Raw genomic sequence first — 13,540 nt, 5'->3', positions numbered from 1 at the left:
GGAGGAGCAGGAATGAAAGGAAGTAAAGTACACTTGGAAGAGGGCCAAGCAGGCAGATTGAGAGATCCAAGTGCACTATTCAGCCTTTGACTTGGAGTTTTATACTTTGGCATGGTTTCAGAGTTTGCATTTCTTCTCCCCTGATTTTTCCCTTGAGGTGGGCTGTCCACCTGTGCAGTGGCCTCCCAGCATTTGAGAAGGGCTGCATGTGCAGTGTGTTTACTGAAGTTGTGTGCATACTCATTTGACATGTTTTTCTCTTACTAGTTGAGTGTTCCTAGAGGAAGGTCATATACCAGTTAAACTCCACCATTTTGCCTTTTAGTGCACATGCATGAGCCCACTTGCCCAATCCTGAGCTCATCAGGAAGCTGCTGCTGACTAGCTTCAGGTTTTTTTAATCTATTGGGAGACTGCCTTTCCCTGGTACTGGGTGTGACCAAATATTATTTTCAATAGACAGTTTAACAAGTTCCCTACCATCACCTGATGGTCACTTGACATTCCCAAGGGTGGAGGGCCCTCTTTTGCCCTGTTCATGTCTGCCTAGCTATCTACTCTAACAATTTTTTGTTGGAAAACAGAAATTTTAGATAATATATTTTAGCAATGGTTATACTGCCCCACCTTCTTTTCTGGGACTTGTCATTATTTGATTTTTTGTGTGTGTAATGATTATTTGGATTATTTCAGTGAAATCTGTGCTTCCCCACCACACATACATGCACATGCACCCACATAGCAACACACTCAGACATACACACACATAGACACACACACACTGTTAAAACTCTGATCTTGCTCCTTAGGGAGGTACAGCTCTAGGTATGCCCAACCACGACCCTGGGATGACAGTTGCTTGCTTTTTCTCTCTTTGACCACATCCAGCTGTTAAATTCCACTAATTGCTGTCTGATTGCTCTATTGCTTTCAACAACATCCGGGGGGCATAAATTACTCTACAAACTAATCCAGTCAAATGTGGCTCCTTTAAAGTAATGATTTTTTAGGATAGTGTAATTTTTCTGACCCCAAAAAGACTCCTCCTGGCTGTTTTATTCCCAATCCCTTTCTAATTGTTTTTCACAACACCTCCACTGTTTATGCTTTTAGCCTTGAACTTCTCTAGCTGCTTTACAAATGAAGTCAATTTCCTTGGGAAGAGATTAGAAGCTATCTGTTTTATGGCTTTCCTCTCTCCCCAGGCCAAATTTCTGATTGGTGCTGGGGACAACAGCAAGCTTCTCTCTGAGTGATACCCTTGCTCTGGGAGTTGAGTGGTTGGTGAAGTGGGTGCAAGGCAGCAGCCTGAGGTCCTCTCAAGAACTATAGGGCCCCAGTATTCTCAGTGCACTGGGACCAAGGCCTGGATTGTTCTTGTCAAAGACAAAATTACAACAATTTTAGTTTAGAGATCTTAATTAGCTCTATTTGTAATTCTAGAATCAGGCAACATTTCACTTCCATTGGAAAGTCTTCCAGTGAACTGAGCAGAAGAGGTTGTTTTATAGACAGAGAAGGGCTGAAGAAAGCAGAAGTAAAGAACAACACATGTGTTATTTACCTTTTTTTCTCTAGAGACAGGATCTCGCTACGTTGCCCAAGCTGGAGTACAGTGGCTACTCACAGGCTCAAACTCTTAGTTTAAGCAATCCTGCCTCAGCCTCCCCAGTAGCTGGAGCTACAGTCACATGCCACAGTGTCCAGCTTAGTTACTTTTTGAAGTTACTTTTTCTTGTAAGGCAAGGACAGGGTGACAAAACAATTTTTTTGGAAAAAAAAAAGCAGAGAGAATGTCATTATCATATTGATTAAAGATATAAACTGGCCTACTTAGGAAATTAGCTGTTATCTTGCTCTCCTGATCTCTTGGAAGGTCAGATAGCAATTTCATTGAGGTGTAGTGATGTTGAACTTTAGCATGGGTGACTCTGTTTTGATTTTTAGTCTGATCTGTTGGGGCCTAGTATAGAAGCTTAGTCCAAAACAATGGTCTCCTATAATTTTTATTTGACATTCTTTTTCTTTTGTTTTTCTGTTTTGGGGTTTTGTTTGTTTGTTTGTTTATTGAGACAGGGTCCCACTCTGTCACCCAGACTGGAGTGCAGTGGTGTGATCTTGGCTCACTGCAACCTCTGCCGTCTGAGTTCAAGCAATTCTCCTGCCTCAGCCTCCCAAGTAGCTGGGATTATAGGCGTGCACCACTATGCCTGGGTAATTTTTGTATTTTTTGGTAGAGACAGGGTTTTGCCATGTTGGCCAGGCTGGTCTCAAACTCCTGACCTCAGGTGATCGGCCTGCCTCTGTCTCCCAAAGTGCTGGGATTATAGGTGTGAGCTACTGTGCCTGGCCTTTATTTGACATTCTTAACTCACACAATATCCTTTACTTTCTAAGTTAGTAGTCATTGGCATAGCAGTACCACAGACACTCACACATGTTCCTTTGATATTAATAGAACATTTCAGTTCGTTCTTTCTTCTGCCTACCGCAATCAGGATGTCCACATTTTAAAATTATTCCCTCCTAACAATAAAAAATTCTTTAGTTACCTTCCTGTAAGTTGAAACAAGTTGGCCTTCCTGCCATTTTCCTTTGGAAAATATGAAATAATTATATCTTCATTCATATGCACGGCTTTTTATTTATTATTTTTTTTTTACCAGATTGAGGGTTAACCCTCCTCCCTGGCTTAATTATGGTCATCCACCCCAAGAAGATAGGCCTTTCTGAGATTTATTCTAACTAAACAAAATGTAACACTTGTTACACATTTGATATTCATTGAAGAGTTTCTCTAGGGTAGCATGATCCCTGAACTCTGAAAACTGAAGTAAGTTTGTGGAAACTGAAGGCTGAAATTTTTTTTCTTTTTTTTTTTGACAGGAGACAGGGTCTCACTCTGTTGCACAGGCTGGAGTGCAGTGGTACAATCATAGCTTACTGCCTCAAACTCCTGGGCTCAAGCAATCCTGGCTACCTCAGCCTCCTGAGTAGCTGGGATTACAGGCACGTGCCACCATGACTGGCTAATCTTTAAATTTTTTGTAGAGACAGGGGTCTCACTATGTTGCCCAGGCTGCTCTTGAATTCCTGAGCTCAAGTGATCCTCTAGCCTTGGCCTCTCAAAGTGCTGGAATTACAGGCATAAGCCACTGTACTCAGCCAATAGTGAATTATTTACGTACAAGTTTCAGTTTGAAAGGGTATGAATATAGGAGAATTGAACTGTAGGGAGAAAGAGTATCCAATTACTCTGACACTCAAACTACTCTACCCAGTGATTAAGAACTGTTTGGAGATCTTTTGGTCAAGAATGAGCCTGTGAGCTGCAAGATTCAAATGGCGAAGCTCCTTTTGCCATCCTTGCAAACACATGGCAATGAAAAAGTGCATACGAATGTAAAGGACTTAGCTCAGCTAAAACAGAAGAAAAGCATTTTCTTGACTTGAACAGATGACTTGAACAGTTGCCTATCTGAAGCTACCGATCTGGGTATAGAATCAGAAACCACATAAATTATAAGAGTACAATTTCTGTGAGGCAAGTGGAGTTTTATTGAACTAGTGGCAGGCACCAAAGTCAGGCTTACGGTGTAAAACTGAATATTAAGAAGAGGCTTGCTTCTTATACACTTAGATTTAAAAGGGTTTTGGCCTATGTCCAGGGCTTATAGTTCACATCTGGTAGCTTCTTGGATTAGGAGAAATGAGGTAAACCATTGTTCTCCTGGCAGGATATGAGTCTTATCCATTGGTTAATGTAAGACTCTTTTCAAATTGGGGACCTGGGTAAACTGGATAAAAGTCACAAGAAATCTGCAAAATACAAGAACGTAAACATGGGGATAAGAAAAGCAAGACAAACACAAAGCAGAAAAGCCTGCTCCTCAAGCTGCACTTACAAGGATATTTCTGTAGGTGATTAGGTATGTCCACTATCTTGATTGTGGCAATGGTTTTGCAGGTATATACACGTTAAAACTTACTAAACACTAAATATGGGTAGTTTATTGTATGTCAATTTTTACCCAATAAAACCTTTTTTTAAAAAGTACTTACAAACCAGTTTTAAACTAGTAAAAATAAATTAATCATAAAATAGGTAATCAGCTCTAATACCAAAAAATTCTATCTAGAAATGAATAACAAAATAATTTTCTGAAAATAAGTATGATATAAGAATGCTTAAAATCTTCAAGGAGTAAAGGAAAGAAATAGTATACAAAAAGCAAGAACAAGGAAATAATGAAATAACAACAAGAAAAAGGTGGATATCAATCCAAGAGCAGGAAGATTAAAAAAAAACAAATTATTTAAAAATCTGGAAATGTAAAATATAGCCATTGTGATTAAAACACAACAGAAATAATAGGTGCTACACTAAATAAAATCTAAGAATTAGTAAACTGCAAAAGTGCTAAGACAATTACCTGAAATATGGCTTAGAAAAATAAAGAAACGAAACATCTGAAAAAGGAACTCATGAGAAATAGAGAATAAATTGAGGAATTCTAGAAGAACTGGGGCAATGATGGAGGAGTGTAATTTAAAGAATAGCTGAATTTAAAAAAATGTGCATCCACAAATTGCAAGAGCATACTGACCAGGATTAAATACATTCACAGATAAACAAATGTAGAAAATTAAGAATAAAGAATTCATAGATTAAAAAATTGGAGGTGGGTGGACCACTTGAGCTCAGGAGTTTGAGACCAGCTTGGACAATGTGGCAAAACCCTGTCTCTACAAAAAACACACCAAAAACTAGCCAGGCGTAGTGGTGTGTGCCTGTAGTTCTGTTACCAGAAAGGCATCCTGATCTAAACCTCCAGAGAGGGTTCTTGGATCTCATGCAAGAAGGAATTCAGCGTGAGTTCATAAAGTGAAAGCAAATTTATTAAGAAAGTAAAGGAATAGGCTCTTGAGCTGCTTGCTCGAGCCTATCTGACTCTGTGCAGTGTACTCCATTTCAATATATCTGTGCTTTTCTTATGTTAAAACAAAACAAAACAAAACAAAAAAAACGCTTTGGGAGGCCAAGGCAGGTGAATTACCTGAGGTCAGGAGTTCAAGACCAGCCTGACCAACATGGTAAAACCCCATCTCTACCAAAAATACAAAAATTAGCCAGGTGTGGTGGCACATGCCTGTAATCCCAGCTACTTGGGAGGCTGAGGCAGGAGAATTGCTTGAACCTGGGAGGCGGAGGTTGCCATGAGCCAAGATCACACCATTGTACTCCAGCCTGGGCAATAGAATGAAACTGTCTCTAAATAAAATAAAATAAATAAATACATAAATCAAAGGAATAAAAGAATGGCTACTCTATAGGCAGAACAGTGGCATGAGCTGCTGGTTGCCCATTTTTGTGGTTATTTCTTGATTATATACTAAACAAAGGGCGGATTATTCATGAATTTTCTGGGAAAGGCGTAGGCAATGCCCAGAACTTAGGGTTCCTCCCCCTTTTAGACCATCTAGGATAACTTTCTGACATCGTCAGGGCATTTGTCATGGCACTGGTGGGAGTGTCTCTTAGCATGCTAATGCATTATAGCTAGCGTGTAATTAACCATGAGGATGATCAAAGGTCACTCTTGTTGCCATCTTGGTTTTGGTGAGTTTGGGCAGGCTTCCTTACTGCAACCTGTTTTATCAGCAAAGTCGTTTATGGCCTGTATCTTGTTCTGACATTCTGTCACATCCTGTGACTAAGAATGTCTTAACCTCTTGGGAATGCAGTTCAATAGGACTTAGCCTTATTGTACTAAGCCCCTATTCAAGATGGAGTCGCTCTGGTTCAAATGCCTCTGATCATTCTAGCTACTCTGGAGGCTGAGGCGGGATGACTGTTCGGGCCCAGGAGGTTTAGGCTGCAGTGAGCTGTGATCCCGCCACTGCACTGAAACCTGAGCGACAGAGTGAGATCCTACTTTCTTTTCTTCTGAAAAGAAAATAAAAAACAAACAAAAGAATGAAAATAAACAAGCTAAGTGACAGTTTCAGAAGAATAACAGAATAAACCCAAACAATGTAAATGTTAATTCTTTATTTAAAAATGTAAGAGAAAAACCCCACTACCACACTTACGGCTAATAGGAAATGGCATCTAATTAAACATATAAATATATAGCAAGACCAACCAAGGGAAAAAAGAAGGAAGAATGCACAAATAATAAAATTATATATGCGAAGTGGAAGAGAAAACAGCATAAAATGTAGAATCAATCAGTAGAGGTTTTTAAAACCATAAGCAGGCCAGGGGTGGTGGCTCACACCTGTAATCTCAGCTCTTTGGGAGGCGAAACGGTGAAACATTTCTAAACATGCCTAAACATGGTGAAACCCCCTGTTTACTAAAAATACAAAAATTATCTGGGTGTGGTGGTGCACACCTGTAGTCCCAGCTACTCGGGAGGTTGAGACACGAGAATCACTTGAACTCAGGAGGCAGAGGTTGCAGTGAGCAGCAATTGTGCCACTGCACTCCAATCTGGGTAACAGAGCAAGACTGTGTCTCAAAAAAAAAAAAAAAGAAAAAAAAAAAAGAAAAGGCAAGTTGATGTCAATAAATTTTAAAATTTAGATACAATAAATTGTTTTCTAGAAAGAATACATTAAATACCAAAATAACCTGGAGAAAGAAAGAAACTGAATAGCTCTTCCAAAGTATCAAAAAAAGATAATATCTTTCTTACATAAACTTTCAGAGAAGAGCAGAGGAAAGGAAAGTTACTCAACTCATTTTACAAGGCTAATATAAGCTTGATATCCAAACCAGACAGAAACAGCATAAGAATGGAAAGGTGTAACCAACCTCACTTGTAAACACAGATGTAAATATCTTAAAATATAAGAAAAGTGAATGAGTAGTACACTTAAAAAATTATGATGATGACCAGGTGGGGTTTATTTTAGGAGAAAAAAGATGTAATTGACTAAATCAAGAGATTAAAAAATATGACAAATTATAAGCAAAACAGCCATTGGCAATATGCACCTCTTATTCTTGATAGAAAATACTACAGCTTGGAAACAAACAGACAGCTTTAATTTGAAACCTACAACAAAAGGCATATAGACAGTATAAAGAAAAAACTATAGAAACATTTGCATCAAAATCAGTAACAAGTACGCTCTCTATAGAGCAGGAAAAACTATCTGCAATTCACAAACAGCCAATTTCTCTAATATTTAAAGAGCTCCTATAAATATATACCGTGTTTGTTTCTCCAACTAGAATGAACTCTTCTTGAGGATGAAAACAATTCTCTTTACTATTCATCCCCAGGACATGAGATAGTGCAGGGCATACAGAATTGTTATATAGTTGTTACATAAATACATAATTGCTCCATGGTATTCTTGGGATGTATTAGTCCATTTTCACATTACTATAAAGATACTACCTTAGACTGTGTAATTTATAAACAAAAGAGGTTTAATTGACTAACAGTTCAGCATGGCTGGGGAGACCTCAGGAAACTTAGAATCATGTTGGAAGGGGAAGCAGGCACTTTCTTCACAAGGCGGCAAGAGAGAGAAAGAAGCCCAGGGGAAACTGCAGCTTATAAAACCATCAGATCTCTTGAGAACTCCCTCAGTATCACAAGAACAGCATGGGGGAAACCACCCCCATGACCAATCACCTCCCACCAGGACCCTTCCTCAGCACCTGGGGATTACAATTCAAGATGAAATTTAGGTGGGGACAGAAAGCCTATCCATATCACAGGGGGACTGGTTCCCGAAGCCAAGCATATACCAAAATCTACAAACGCTCAAGTCCTGCAGTCCACCCTACAGAGCCCATACATAGGAAAATTCAACCCTTGTGTACCTGGGTTTCATATCTGATGAATAATGTATTTTCCAAACACGTTTGGTTGAAAACAATCCATGTACAAGTGGACTCTTGCAGCTGAAACCGGTGTTGTTCAAGGGTCAACTGTATTTGTTGAATGTAGTAGACTGCCAAAATAGCTTTTTACTTCTTGTAAAGACAAGAGTGATGCCTTCCAAGCTCTTTACACTTCAGAGCTGAAACCAGAAGGTGAACAAGTTTTTGGACACTTTGCTTTCAAGAAAAGTTTTTTAGAAGCAGAAAGAGCCAGGCCGAGTGGTGCATGCCTATAGTTTCAGCTACTGGGGAGGCTAAGGCAGGAGGACGCTTGAGTGCAAGAGTTCAAAGCTGTATGTGTTGCACTATGATTGCATCTGTGAATAGGCACTGTACTGCACTCTAGCCTGAGCAACATATCAAGACTCTGTCTTAAAAAGACAAAAAAGAAACCCCTAAAAACTGAACATTAAAAAAAAAAGTGGAAAGTGTGGCTTCAGGCAAAAAGTAAGTAATGTTAACAAATTCCTTGTATTTGAAAGGAAGCCTTGGAAAAAATGATAGGCATCTATTCAGACTCCAGCTGTCATAATTCCCAGGCCTATAGTAAAAGTTTCAGCATAAAAGCCAAGCCAGCCATACCTTCTCATGTCTGAGCATTGTTTAAGTGTCAGTCTCCTTGAATCATTTTCTAAACTTGCTAGACAAATTCTAAAAGGGCTGTAACACTCTGAATAATGTTTTCTGACGACCAGGACATACAGACCATGAGGCAACACTAGCCTCTGCACAGAAAGAAGAAAATTTTGATCAATTGGAACAAAATGCCCCTTAACAAAATTTTGGTTAAGCTCTCTCCTTCCTCCAGACCCCTAAATTTTGCCCCACCATTATCCTGAAAGAGTATACAGATCCTCCTGAGAATAAACTGGCCTCCAGTTAAAAATAGTCTCTGATCTATCTGATCGCATCACCCATTTGCCTCACTTCCCCACACCTGGTTCTTTCTAGCTTTGTTTACTCCTTATAAAAGAAAAACTCTTTTTGCCTAAATCTCAAGTCACTTGTAGACCTGTGGTCAAAGCATTTTTCCCACTATAATTTTCTCCCCCGACAGCAATCATTCTTTTGAATAAAGTCTCTCCTTATTAAGTCTGGATTTGACTTTTATTCCACAGTCTCCCTAATAATTTATCTTGCTATTGCCTACCCTGTGATATCCCAAACCTAAGGGTTTCAGGTTTTATGATTAACCTTAAGTTAATAGTCAAGATTAAATGATGAGACACCACATGGAGCAGATTGCTGCTGTTGCAGCTGAGGTCCTTGCAGACCCATTAGCCTCCAGCCAATCCAGCAGCAGATTACAGACACAGAAGGGAGTCCCAGTGAGACCTAAAGGATTTCCCATCTCAGCTCAAGAGAAATTGCCCAAGTGTGGAGTCATAAACTAAATAAGTGAATGTTGTTTAAGCCTCTAAGCTCATGAATGTTTGTTATGCAGCAATAGATTAAGGATATATTGACTGAATACATGAAAGAATAAAAGAATGAACAAACATCAATCTGGAGACTGTGCTGACTCCTAAGTAAGAAGAAGGCAAACAAGGATCTCCATAGCAGATTGTTACTGGGGCTTCTGATCCAAGATGATATACAGTATGTGATCTGACACAGATGAAAATATGTCTTTTGAGTATATTTTTGAAACATCAGTTGCTATGGGGGTGTTTGGAAGTGCATCAAATGGTGTCACCCACTAAAAATATGGAGTCATGATATTAAGAGAATACTAGTGAGTTCTTAGTGAGTCACGCATTCACCCTAGACTAAAAAATATCTTCATAATGTTGTAAAGAAAAGTCAAAATTACATAGAAAGTTGGATTAGTTTTTAAGGCACTTGTAAAACATGAGAGTATATTAATTCAAATCTATTCAGTAAAAATACAATAACCCTTCCCTTTATATACCAGGTACTTTTACCGGATGCTGGGAATAAACCAGTAAAGACATAGTCATCAAAATCAAGAATCTGAGTCTAACTGAAAGATACTGACAATTACAATAGTAAGTGCAAGGACAGCAGTTAAGGAATTTATTGCCTACGTAACTTTATATTTTGGGATAGCGCTAAGATCAGACATGGCTGGATTTAAGGCTGAAATGATGTGGTCAGAATTTCATTTCCCTCTCTCCCTCCCTCTTTCTTTCTCTCTCTTTCTTTCCTTCCTTCCTTCTCTTTCTCTCTTTCGTTTGAGACAGAGTCCCACTCTGTTGCCCAGGCTGGAGTGCAGTGGCATAGTCTTGGCTCACTGCAACCTCCGCCTCCTGGGTTCAAGCAATCCTCCTGCCTCAGCCTCCCAAGTAGCTGGGACTAATTTTTTTACTTTTTACTGGCTAATTTTTGTATTTTTAGTAGAGATGGGGTTTCACCATGTTGGCAAGGCTGGTCTTGAACTCCTGACCTCAGGTGATCCGCCTACCTAGGCTTCCCAAAGGGCTGGGGTTACAGATGTGAGCCACTGCACCCAGTCATCTCCACTTCTTAACTCTGCTTTCCTCTGTTGGTCTCATTCATGGGTTTCACATGGTAGCAAGATGGTACCAAGATGGTGGAAACAGTTTCAATCCCAATCTGAAGATCTCTTATGCTTCAGATCCAATGAGAAAAGCAACAACAACAACAACAACAAATCAAAAACAAAACATAAGCTCCTCTTTCTTGAATCATTTGCCCGTCCTTGAACCAATCTCTGAGGAAGGCATTGTGAATGTGATTCACTGGTTTAAACCTGGATTATACGCTATACTTACTGGAGTTTTGGGCTCTATTGAGAACCACATGGACAGAAAAATAAGAAAGAGCACAGATCCTCAAATGTTACCAGAAATTAGGCAAATGGATGATGGGGGCCAAAACACAATCAGTGTGCACTATTTAGAGCCTAGGGTTTGTCTTTCTTATTTACTGCAACATTTTACATACAGTTTATCATTTGCTTTTTTTTTTTTTTTTTCCTGAGACAGGGTCCCACTATGCTATGCTGCCCAGGTTGGACTCGAACTCCTGGACTCAAGGGATCTCCCTGCCTCAGTCTCCTGAGTACCTGGGACTAAAGATGTGCACCACTGCACCTGGCTTGGTTTAACTTTTTATGCTGGCCTTTGTCTTTGACATATGGGGGTTTAATTTTTATTGTTCTTAATGTTGATAAATATGTCCATCTTTTTCTTACTGATTATTTGAGGACATTTAGCCAAATTCTCCATAATTCTCACCATGACATTAATTGATTATGCATTTTCTTCTCATGAGGAAAAAATGGAAATAAACTATGACTCAATATTGTTCTCAGGAAAGTCCCACCAAGTTCTGTGTGTGTCTTTCTGAGAAAGATACCTTTCACATTAGTAAAACAAACGGACATGTAATTTTAGAGTTTTGTTGAATAAAATCTCTATTCGAAGGTTAATAGCTACTGTTAAAAATGGCTCTTGGATACCTGTATTAATTTGCTAGGCCATAACAACATACCACAGACTAGGTGGTTTAAACACCAGAAATTTATTTTCCCACAGTTCTCAAGGCTAGTAGTCCAATTTCAAGTTATCAGCAGATTTGGTTACTCTTGAGGTTTCTCTTAAATGTGTAGTAATTTGTTATGGCAACAACAAAAGGTAATACACTGTGGCTGACACTGCAGAGGATGCCAATACTGAACTCAGCTTATAATTTCTTCAGATCTAGTTACATCTTGGTACAAACCAACTGTTTGAGAGTGGTATACAGCAAAGAAAGAATGAGGAATGGTGCATGAGAATCAATTTTTACTTGTGACAGTGGTTCAACGGATTGGAAACCAAGATGTGCTCTTGAATCATTTAGAGTGATGTCAAACAGAGATGACCCAGATTCAGCAAGGCAACCCTCAGTTGCTGAACATGGGGTGGAGCGCCAAGATTTTGGCCATCAGCTTTATTGCTTCGACCTATTTTTTTCCAAACTGAAGGTGAAATACCAGTTTCTACTATCTCACAACAAAGTGATAAATGCAAATATAGTTGATGAACTGGTTTAATGGTTGATGCTCAGGTCTCTGTGTGAGGGACGACTTACAGTGTGATAAAAGACATACCTGCTGTACCCGAATAAAGCAAATTACGAAAATAAGAATTACCACACTGATTCAGAGAATAAGAGGAGTTACTGTCAGAGCAAAGCTTGCTTTACTTCACATCACCCTTAAAGGTTAAAAATATGCCCCGAAAACTAACTTTTCTCCAAGGTTGCTATACACATCTAATCAAAGTTATTGTATCCAAATACCATCCATTCTTCAGGGTTGTTTATACAAGTTCACAATTTAGTGGTACGTTAGCATTCTGTTTCTTATGTAATTCAGTGGTGTAATTCTTTTGTTGCAGGCTTCTCTCCTGAGAACTTGGGCACGAGTCCAGGGGGATTGGGATGGAAGGCCATCTGAGAACTATTAATCACATTCAAGCTCATTCCTTCTCTTCGATAACCATGATTTGTCCCTAGACCAAACTTGTATACATCATTTCTCTTTGCCACCAGTTGAATTTCTTATCATGACATTCCCAAGTTGCTTATGTAAAGAACACTCAATCTTTTTAGCATTACCATACATAATCACACCCATAAATTACTATAGGTTGGGCATAACAAATCAGAACATCCAACATTTTTGAGTACTGACATGACACTTAAAGGAAATGCTTATTGGAGCATTTTGGATTTCAGATGTTTGGATTTGGGATGCTCAGCTGGTACGTGTAATGTAAATTTTCGAAAATCCAGAAAAATCTCAAACACTTCTGGTCCCAAGCATTTCAGATAACAGATCCACAACGTGTAACAGTAGAGGACTCCTGTTGTGAACTCAAGTTAGTTCAGAACCTCTTTGGGCCTCAGAAACACTGGACCCTTTCCTCCTTTTCCACATAGTACTGATACTATATCTCATCATTTCATGATTTTGTTCTGTCTTGACTATGAACTTACATTAAGTTAATATTGCATAGTATAAAAATAACTTCAGGAGTGATAGGAGTGGGTATTAGAAGCGCTATTATTTACCCACTACTCAAGGCATTAGGCAGAAAAATATCACTCACCATCTAGGAAGGAGTCTTGATGCAAATTATAATGGACAATGTACTGTTTTAAGCATTTCTTGATTCCAACTATATCCACTTTTCCAGATCACTTTATACTACATTACAAACACAGGTGGTCAAATCTATGGAGCAAAAGACTTGTAACATTATCCACTATGTTTCAATGTGAGGTGTTTTTTTCCCCTTCTGCCCTTTAATACCACCTCATAATGACACCAATTGATGTGTTCTTATATAATTCATTAGACCTAATTTTGTTTTGGCTTATGATCTTTATGTGGATCTAAACCTTCCTGTACCTTCAAAAAATATGTATTCATTCACCATATATAAAACTATTAAATATTTTTCCAATCAATGTTGGTTTTCCTAATCTTGGGCTTTTTTTTTTTTTAATTTTCTGTCACCCACACCTGAGTGTAGTGGTGTGATCACAGCTCACTGTAGCCTTCAATTCCTGGGCTCAAGTAATTCTCTCGTTTCAACTCCTGAGAAGCCAGGACTAAAGTCACGCATCACCACACTCAGCTAATTTTTAACTTTTTTTTTTTTT

The sequence above is a fragment of the Mandrillus leucophaeus genome, unplaced genomic scaffold (assembly GCF_000951045.1).
Source record: "Mandrillus leucophaeus isolate KB7577 unplaced genomic scaffold, Mleu.le_1.0 Scaffold226, whole genome shotgun sequence".
Taxonomy (NCBI): domain Eukaryota; kingdom Metazoa; phylum Chordata; class Mammalia; order Primates; family Cercopithecidae; genus Mandrillus; species Mandrillus leucophaeus.
The sequence above is the reverse complement of the archived record's forward strand: the minus strand, read 5'-3'. Positions refer to the sequence as shown.